This window comes from Vanessa atalanta, chromosome 16 (genome assembly GCF_905147765.1).
Source record: "Vanessa atalanta chromosome 16, ilVanAtal1.2, whole genome shotgun sequence".
Lineage (NCBI taxonomy): Eukaryota > Metazoa > Arthropoda > Insecta > Lepidoptera > Nymphalidae > Vanessa > Vanessa atalanta.
In genome coordinates, this window is record NC_061886.1 from 4821311 (window position 1) to 4831215 (window position 9905).

Consider the following 9905-nt stretch of genomic DNA (forward strand, 5'->3'; position numbering starts at 1 on the left):
AATCTAAATAAACACAAAAATAAAACTGCAATATACTTACTATACTATATACAAGCAATAGAGACTTTATTTTCAAATTCATATAAATATGATTTTTCGTTATTGTAAGTACTATATATTCTTATTTTGATTACGTTTAATATTTGCATTTTTTGAGGTTTTAAAACTTTGACGTTCGACGACTTATGACCCACCCTTAAGTAAGTCCCTACAATGTTAGAGAAATATCTAGGTACGCCTTTATTCTAATTCTATTTTTACATATTTAAACTTATACATATCGCAAATTTAATAAAAAAAATAATAATTACGTTCTAGCCTAACCGACAAAGTAATTTTTATTTTCAGGAGAGTCTAAAGAAAATTACCCCAATTCTACGAATAGAAGATCAGCACTCATGTCATCCAGGCCGCAGGATGAACGAAGCCGCTTAGTAAGGCTGTCTAGGCTTAACTAGGCCGTCAATTAAAAGGCAAATTAATCTAATTGGCTGCGACATACACTTTTTTGGAATAAATATTTGATATTCTTATAACATTGGGAATCTGTAACAGTTAATGACGCTCATATAAGCCTTAGATCCGCTGTTATACAAATGACTTGTTATGCTAGGGCTGTCAGTAGTTTTAATTTATTATACTACACATATGTATATTTTAACTAACTAACAAGTAAGAGTAATCAATCATCATAGACGGAAAGTTTTTTTTTTCAGAATTAAAATATCTTATCATCATCGGCAGCCAATCACAATCCACTACTGGACATATGCCTCTCCCAAAGTACGTCAAAGCTCCTAGTTTTTCGTCTTCCGCATCCAGTCAGGTCCCGTTACCCTCTTCAGATCATCAGTCCACTAGGCGAGGACTTCCTGCGCTGAGTTTGCCGATCCGTAAAATTCATTCGTCTGTTCACATTTACGTTTCACACTTTTGTTTTCAAATATTGCGGTATAGGCGACATCCCTTCGGCGTAAATCAGTCCCGGCACGACATGCCTGTTGAACATGACCTCGGTCTTGTCCAAGTTCATACCGAGTCTAACTTGATTTACTCGCCGCCGAACATTATAGTATGGTGCTGTAGCCATATCAAAAGATAAGGATTCTGAGGGCTGGAACTCGTCAAATTGTCTTTCAAACAGCTTCACTTCGAAATAATTCACTTAGTAATATTTGTAAAAAGTATTGAACAAAGTAGCTATACGCATTTATTCGTATGTTCACAGATATATTTTACGCAACAAGTGTCATTTCAATGTGTAGACGTGATTTTTTTTTTTAATGTAGCTGTGTTTTTAAGTAATTATTACTAGTAATCAAGTGCCAACACTTTATTTGTAAGTTGACTTTGACCGACGTATAGCGACATTGGGAAACCCAAACTTAACAGGAGTACCCGCCTACACTATTTGCTGCGGCATATTATAAAAGATTTATAAATATTATGTATATTAGACAATTGTAACAAACTACATACAAGGTGACTCAAGGCTTCTGATTGAACGTCTGGTTCAGTAATAGCGAAATTTTACTGCAACGGCCTGCAAAAACCACTACTGAGCTAAGGCCTGATCTCCTTTTGTAGCTTGAAGATTATTTCACCATCGATTAAGTTCGGTTCGGTGATACATGTGACAGATATTCATCCGAATGTTTTCCTTTACAGCCGAGTACTAGATGAATCAATAAATAGGTAGGTATAAAAATTTCAATGGTGCTTTCCTGGATCGAATAGCAATCACCGATAAAGTTTCACATGTTCTAACAACTTGACCATATCGGTATCAGTGACTGATGGTGAGTTAATATTTATTCGCGGGGAACATTCGTATTGCGTAAAGGTCACCGTATTCGCTGTGTACGTCAAATCGCTCTCGATTTTTTTTTTTACTGTCGGTATTTGTATTTCATCGTTTTTAAGCTCATTTTTATATAGATTTAAATAAAAACTTAAGTACCTTATTAATTTAAAAGTAGATTAATATCTACTAAGAATATAGATAATTCTAATGAGCAAATTAAGTGAATAAAAGAAAAAAAAAATCGTTTTAATAAAGTGAATATTTTATTTTTAAATTGGAAAATATTAACTCAATGTGCATTGTCCAGTGCCCTGTGCATAACCTATTTACAATACAGTAGAAATAATGTGCAATAGGATTATGATAATGAAATAATAGAGAGTGCACTCTTTTTTTTGCACACACGACTGTTCACTATAACTACACGAGAATGGTTATTATTTTTGAAGTTGACCGGGCGACATCTTTATAAATTTGTCTTGATACGTTTGTTTATTTTTAAACATTTTATGATGACATCAATAACTTAAAACTCTTTTATAATTGAATATTCGCAAAGGATGAGTCATATGTCTCAACAAAGTAAATACAAGATTCCATCATCGAATTTATTGGTAATGACTTTATTATAGTAAGTTATTACCATTGTAGTAGTAAGTACGTATAGGATACCACCAAGACAACACGGTAAAACCAATGAGACAAAATAGCATTATTTCAAATTTTTATAAGAAGATTATATCGTCAAATATCATTACTCAGAATTTCTATGTTCCGGTTTCAAGGGTGAAGGAGATAAAATTTTACTGGGTATTTCTATCGAAAAATTTCTCAGTAATAGCCCGGAGACTAGAAGTTAGATGTGTGTGCACACTCCCATGCCTCAGGAGGCACGTAAAGCCTGGTACTGCGCTTAAAGTTTTTCCCATCCTGTCGGAAATCGACCGATTCGTGTTTGCTATCTCATCAGATTATAAGAATAAGAATTAGAGAGTGAACCTGTGTTTCCGCACGTCCCTGTGTAGTATAATGTCCTGCGAAGTTGGTTTGATTGGCCCCAGTTAATTAGTCTCCCTTTAGATGACCGCTCCTGACGAATAATAATATAATAAATAAAATAATAATATCACCCGCACCACCTAGATGTCCGAAAATCCACAACAGCGCGATTTTTAAGACATTTTCTGTCTCACACAACCACTCTGTGGAACCAGCTTTCGCCGGCGGTTTTTCTGAACCGATACGACTTGGGAACCTTCAAGAAAAGAGCGTACTCTTTCCTGAAAGGCCGGCAACGCACCTGCAAGCCCCCCGGTGTTGCAGATGTCCATGGGCGGTGGTAGTCACTTTCCATCAGGTGAGCCTCCTGCTCGTTTACCACCTTTTGACATAAAAAAAAAAAAAATATATACATTTTTCATTATGTTGTGGTGTCGTATTTATATTATATCTACCAAAAAGAAAACACGTCTGTAACTTCTAGCATATTTAAGAGAAGAACTTAGAGCCTATTTAAGTACGCTATTCCAATGTGGGCTTCAGCTTGTAACGAGTGGCAAGAAGTCAATTTAACATTTATGATTATTTATTATTACTTTTTTTTTAAATTACGTATCAACATAAAAATGCAACGCCCAAATTGGCATTCCGCGTCTAGAACTCACAAAGAAGATCTCATACATACATACAACTATTTTCTACGTAACCTGTGTCTCGGTACAGATATATTTATTTATTTGTTAATTTTATTTTATTTTCGGGAAACATGCAGCATAGTATAGTACACTAACCATTTGATACCAAAATAATTCTAACATACGCCAACAAAGTTTCCACCGTTATATTAAAACATGGAGTAAATCTAATAAGATAATTAAATAATAATTAATAGATAATCAAAGTTAAAAAACCTAACACCTATTTTAATTAAAAAAAAAAAACCTTAGTGTCTTTAATTTAAAGTATTTTTTATGAATAATTTAGTTGCAATTTATAACTAGACTATCATTACAAAAGTTGGACAGCAAGTACTGATGGCAAAATATCTTAAGTAGCACCGTAAAATTTACGGTTACTATAAGTGATCTCTGCTCTCTGAAAATCGATTTTAAAATTTGACTCAAAATTTTTATGAACTGTATATATCCAATATATTATAATTATTTCAGGAATTAATTATGATTCATTTTATTTTCTATATAACTGAAGTAGGAATCTACGAAGAGAATTACAGAGATTCTACACTTAGTGAGTGAAAATTAAAAACAAATAGAAATACAGTTACTATTTAATACTTTTGAAAATCGAACACACACACGCACACACACGCATACACACTGCAAAGATATGATCTTCAAACATTTATAATCGTTGTTTTACAAAACCCAAGACGTGCACGGAAAGTAAGCACCTAATTACCTTCAATTATTTGATTTAGAAAAACAGTTTTTTCTGCAAATTAATTAAATGGTCAACAACACAAGTCTATTTAAACGTAAATACTTTAACCAAGACTATAATAATCACATTTTAGTCTGGTTATATCATGCCTTTATTAAATCGTTAGCAGTCATTTTAAATACTCTTTAGAACTACAACTGCTTGTACTTATGTTAGTGAACACGACATTTATTACATAGCACACAGACTAGTTATACTTTATGTAATATATACATAAAACGTGCGGTAGGATGAATTATTAATCGTTAGTTTATTTTAGTCTACTTCTCGTTATGACATTAATTGATTGTTTGGGATTTCCGTATTTCCGCTAACGGGGATTTCTTTGTACTGTTATACTTTTTATGTTTTTCGTTTTAATTTAAACAGGATGTAAAATTTAAATGTTTATAAATATGTAAAAATATGTAATATAATTCTCAAAGAAAGCCATTCAAGTATTACGTGAACATGAAATTTGATATTCGCCTTTTTTATTTTTGTTGACATTGTGGACTTGAATTTATACACCAATTTTTAATAGAACAAATCATTATATCGTTTATGTACTAATAATATTATATTTTACTGCTGTCAAATATTCAACGTAAATGAACATTAAATTCCTCTATAGTCTGAAAATTCCTTGACTGAAATACTGGCTGCTCATAAATAATAATAAAGAAATCTAAACGGATTAAAAATATATGTTCGCGTAATTGTATTGCAGGTTCGTCTCGGGAGAAGTAAAGTTGTTGCTCACTTTTCCTGGCAAAGGGGAGGGTTGGGTTAATAATACTAAAATTGTGCTTACATAAAACTTGGGACCTCAGATAGTATTATCTATTGTTCTCAGCGTATTTTATTATTTGCTTTAAATATTTTTTTTACTTCGTAGACGGGCTTTGTGCAAGCAAGTAAGGTAAGGAAAGGTACGCAAAAGCTTGCACTGAATAATGTTTAGTGGCTACTGAGTATTCTATATTATTCTCTCGTGTATTTTTTACGACAACGCCAAGTAAAAAAATTAATCCTCAGACGACAGTAACGTGATATTAGTTAATAATGATTTATATAGGATCATCTAAAAGGCAAGAAATACTAACTGTTTGAATTATATTAAATATACATGCGTTTCTACGATATCAAGACTGGCGTACCTCGTAAATGATGTCTGATGTTGTGTCACTACGTTCATATTTGTTCTGCCGTGTTGTCCACAGAACAGAAAAAATATTGGAAATGCTATCACAAATGTATGAAAAATCGTAACAACAAACTATAGCAGTAGAAAAAGTAACAAAGTAGAATATCAAAAAAACAAACATTAGTACAAAATTGGGACAGTGTGATTAACAAATCATAAGGAATATGTAGATCTGAGGTTTGTTTATCTTAACTCCTCTTTACGTTAGAATAAGATATAAGTACCAACTATAGTTTGAGAAGAATAATACAGTGAAAGAGTCCGTCATTCCTTTGTGAAATAACATTAGTTTTAATGTGTAACATCTTTCCTCTCTTTTTTCACAAATCAGTGGGAGTGTTTTCGTGAAAAGGGACGAAAATGTGTAACACAAAACTGTGGAAACGCGTGCAATTTGTTTTGAACAATGAACGCCCTCGGTGCTAATGTTACGAGAGCGTATATTGTTAATATTGCTCATTAGCGAGGTGAGATGCTAAATATTCAATTTATTATTTAATGAAAATCGAAGCACTCTTCAATTTGTATTATGTTGTGTTCTATTATTTTTATAAATTTTAAAACCAAAACTCAAAGTACATATAAATTTTGAAATTGCAAAATTTTTACCGATCGCATTTCGTTAAAGTCTTTATTTCTAAGGTAGTGTGTGTTTGAATTTTGAGACTTGGTAAACGTCAGTGACCTTACGATACCACTTGACAATGCGTACCAGCCAGCGTACTTGACATTTCATTGAATTGAAGTAGTCAAATTGGTATATTTGTTTTTGTGGTATTTTAAGTTTATCGTCCATCACATCACAGTTAGATTAATAATGTTTTTATAATGCATATTATTATATATTATATCAATAAGCGAGCGAGATAGAAACATATAATCTTAGGAAAAAAAGTGAGAAGGGAAATTAGCTATTTGCATTTTATATTTCCGTATGACGTTTAGTTTTAATATTATTTATTTATTTTTTTACATTATGTACAGCAGCTTTGTGGCTTTTTACAGCGGATGAACTAGAGATTAGTCGTTAGTAAAATAAAAGTATGCATCATATATATTACTTGTTTTTTATGCTTGACTTCTTTTTGTAGTTGAACTATCTCAAATATATACAGGGTGACTTAAAGATGGGTGCAAAGCTTTAAGGAGAAGCTAGTATAGGCAATTCAAAACTTTTTAGGCCAAGGTTGTCATAGACAAAGTCTGCCTATTTTTTTTCTAGCAAGATTTGAAGATTTTTTTTAAAAAGACCCAAATATCTGCACTTTTTTTAAAATAGCTAGCTTAACACCCTGTATAATATTACACTCCTTCTTTAATAATGAACTTCCTTTTACTTTTTTGTGTGTAATAAATTTGAACTCTGAAAAAAGACGGTTTTGTCCAAATAAGTATAAATTTTACACTTAATAGTGTAAAACGTACTTAGAGAGAAAAAATAAATATTTGCCTTGAAATAATTGTTACTCAATCAAATTTATAATCGAAATCGAAATAAATAAAAGCATCAATATTAATTTCAGGTAATGTTAATTTTAGTAGCCATTCCGGCTATTTATGGAACATTTATTTCATACTTCATTCTAAACTCCATATAACATAACTAGCGAGAATATACATAGACTAGACTTTTTTTTAATTCACCCTTCTAGATTTCGATACAATATAACAAGTGATAATATTAGAATTTTTCTAGAATTAGGCCACAATGGCTACAATTAAGGGATTAACCTCAATAAATAATAAATAAATATTTGACATCACATACATTATTCTGATCCCAATGTAAGTACGGTACCACATACAACCAGACCCAAGACAACATACAAAACTAATGAAATTTTCTACATCGACTCGGCCGGGAATCGAACCCGGGAACTCGGAGTGGCGTATCCATGAAAACCGGTGTACACACTCGACCACGGTAATCGTCAATGAAATAAATGAAACAATCTTGTTAAAATAATGTAATTAGTTGAACATGGTAATATGACAATTTATTTATTTAGATAAGTATCTAAGTACATATTAAAATAGAATTTGATTTTAACGTTGGTGTCAACTATCATCGTACAAAGATTTAAATCGGTAAGTGCGACGCGTTTATTTCTTAATGTGACCGAAGATATTTAATTTTAATTATTGACGTATTAACAAAACTGCCCTTTGTTTCGTGATCTGAGATTCACGCAGGAGTCCGATCGAATAAAATAGTGTCACAAATAGTCAAATGAAATCGGTCAGAAATGAAAACTGAATGTTACTTTGTAAATTTTTTATAAATTATAATCTCGCTTGATTTATTTAAATTAACGGTGTTAATTAATCCCAAATTTGTTATCGGTAGATACTTATAAGCTGGTTAAATTATTTTTAAGCAATTGATTTCAAAATATGTCAGGATACTTTTTAGGATTTATTATTTAAATAAAGTTTAATATGAAAGCACTTAATTATGCATCGGTATGCAGTAAATCTATTCATAAAAAATATGTCAATCATTAGTAAATTATACAATAATAATTTCTATTATTTATTTAAATTTATATAATATAAGAAATTAATAAGAGTTGATAAAACTCGTGGACAATGTGTCACGCCTAGTCTTGAGACATGACAGATAACATGTTAAGATGAAGACTAATTTTAAGAATTAATTAAATTGCTCTTTATTAAAGTTGAATCGATTTTACTCTAACTTCTCACCCACTTAGATATGTCAATTAACTTTAATGCCTATTAACCATTTTAAAAAAAATATTTTTTTTAACGATAATAATCTTATTCAGGATCTTAAGATTTTAAGCCATAGTCAGATCTTGAGAAGTTAAACAATTCGAGCATCGTTAATAAATTAGTACGAGATGCCCCGGTGACCTCCAGAGTCTGGGTACCTTCTCAAAGGTTAGCTTATTCGACTCAATTCCGGAGGTTATAAAATACAAATTCTGGTGCGGCCATAAAATATATTCAATACTTTTTTCTATTCAAAATTCTCAATATATTAAAAAATCAGCATATTTGAACAAATAATATTACTGTACCTTAATAATGGTTAGTGAACCGGTAGTGTCGTATCTTGGCAGGGCGGGGCGACGCCTTCACCGTTCGCGCGTGTGCAAATCTGGAATTTTGTATAATAAATGCTAATTACTTGTATTATAATGTCGTTATTTGCGACTTAGTCTTTTTGTCAGTTACAAGTGACTCACGTTGATACAATTAACAATAAAATTGTATTTAATTTCCGTTTGGGTCTATTGTAATTGGTATGATTTTCGAAAGTTTCCAAAGGCGAATTTCCATTAGTCCAAATTATGACAAATTCAATCGAGTGTAGTGTTGATAGGTCTTCCAAAGCGGTTTACAATTCTTCGACATCTTGTTAGTAAGTAAACTCAAAGTTTCATTCAGCGATCATCAATTCACTCGTTGGCATGTTAGTAACAGGGCGAGTGAAAATTATATATTTATTTTGTAAAAATAAATCATTCATTTGATACATGAATACTAACTACCAATATTTTTTTGAAACCAGATCGGTAGGACTTCTGTATGAATGATCATATTTCACACATGTCAAAATTCGCAAATTTTGAAATGTGTTAAATATGTCTGAATTGTATGTATAATAATTATCCAAGCAGTTTGTTCTTAAAAACTCAATTACCTATACAAACTGTGTTAAGTTTTTTTTTATATATTTATATAATAGATGGCGAACGAGCAAGGCTCACCTGATAGAAAGTGTCTATTTTTTTATGTTATAGGGGGGCAAATTAGCAGTAGGCTCACCTGATGGAAAGTGACTACCACCGCCCATTGACATCTGCAACACCAGGGGGGTTGCAGGTGCGTTGCCGGCCTCTTAGGAAGGAGTACGCTCTTTTCTTGAAGGTTCCCAAGTCGTATCGGTTCGGAAAAACCGCCGGCTAAAACTGGTTCCACAGAGAGGGCGTGAACAGAAAATGTCTTAAAAATCGCGCTGTTAAGTTATATTTATATAGATAGTCAAGTGTTTAAAATAAGTGAATCGTACCCGAAAATAGTGGGTTGCAACAGGAGTGGAGGCTTTAACCTAGCAGGGGGACATTAACAGGATATTACATTACGTTTTATTGTATCTTTGTAGAGATTAATATAAGATTAGTAATAATGCTCAGTTTACTTACTGAATTCTGGTCCCAAGAACTTCAGTCTAAAGCCTATTCCAATCGAAGTAGGAATAAAGATAAAAAAGCCTTAGATTACGTATTTCATGCTATTTGCTAATAACTTATAGGTATTTTGTGTACTAATATATTGTGCACATAATACTACTAACTACTTATATCCATTTTAATTTTGCTTACAAAATTCCGATAAAATATCGTCAACGTTCAATACGCCATTTTCAAATCCATAGTGAATCATAGAATAATCCAGCTAATATCGAGTCAATTTGCCGTCAAAAGT

General features: G+C 31.9%; 1 protein-coding gene across 1 annotated transcript in view; it reads right to left on the reverse strand.

Annotated features, from left to right (window-relative positions):
* Positions 1-8996, reverse strand: part of LOC125070003 (protein spaetzle 3) — a 49778-nt gene extending 40782 nt beyond the window's left edge. The window contains exons 1-2 of the mRNA XM_047679667.1: positions 8986-8996; positions 4903-4905 (exon numbers count right to left, since the gene is read on the reverse strand). The gene's annotated coding sequence lies outside the window, so the exon portion shown is untranslated. The remainder of the gene's footprint in view (positions 1-4902; positions 4906-8985) is intronic.
* Positions 8997-9905: the final 909 nt, after the last annotated feature.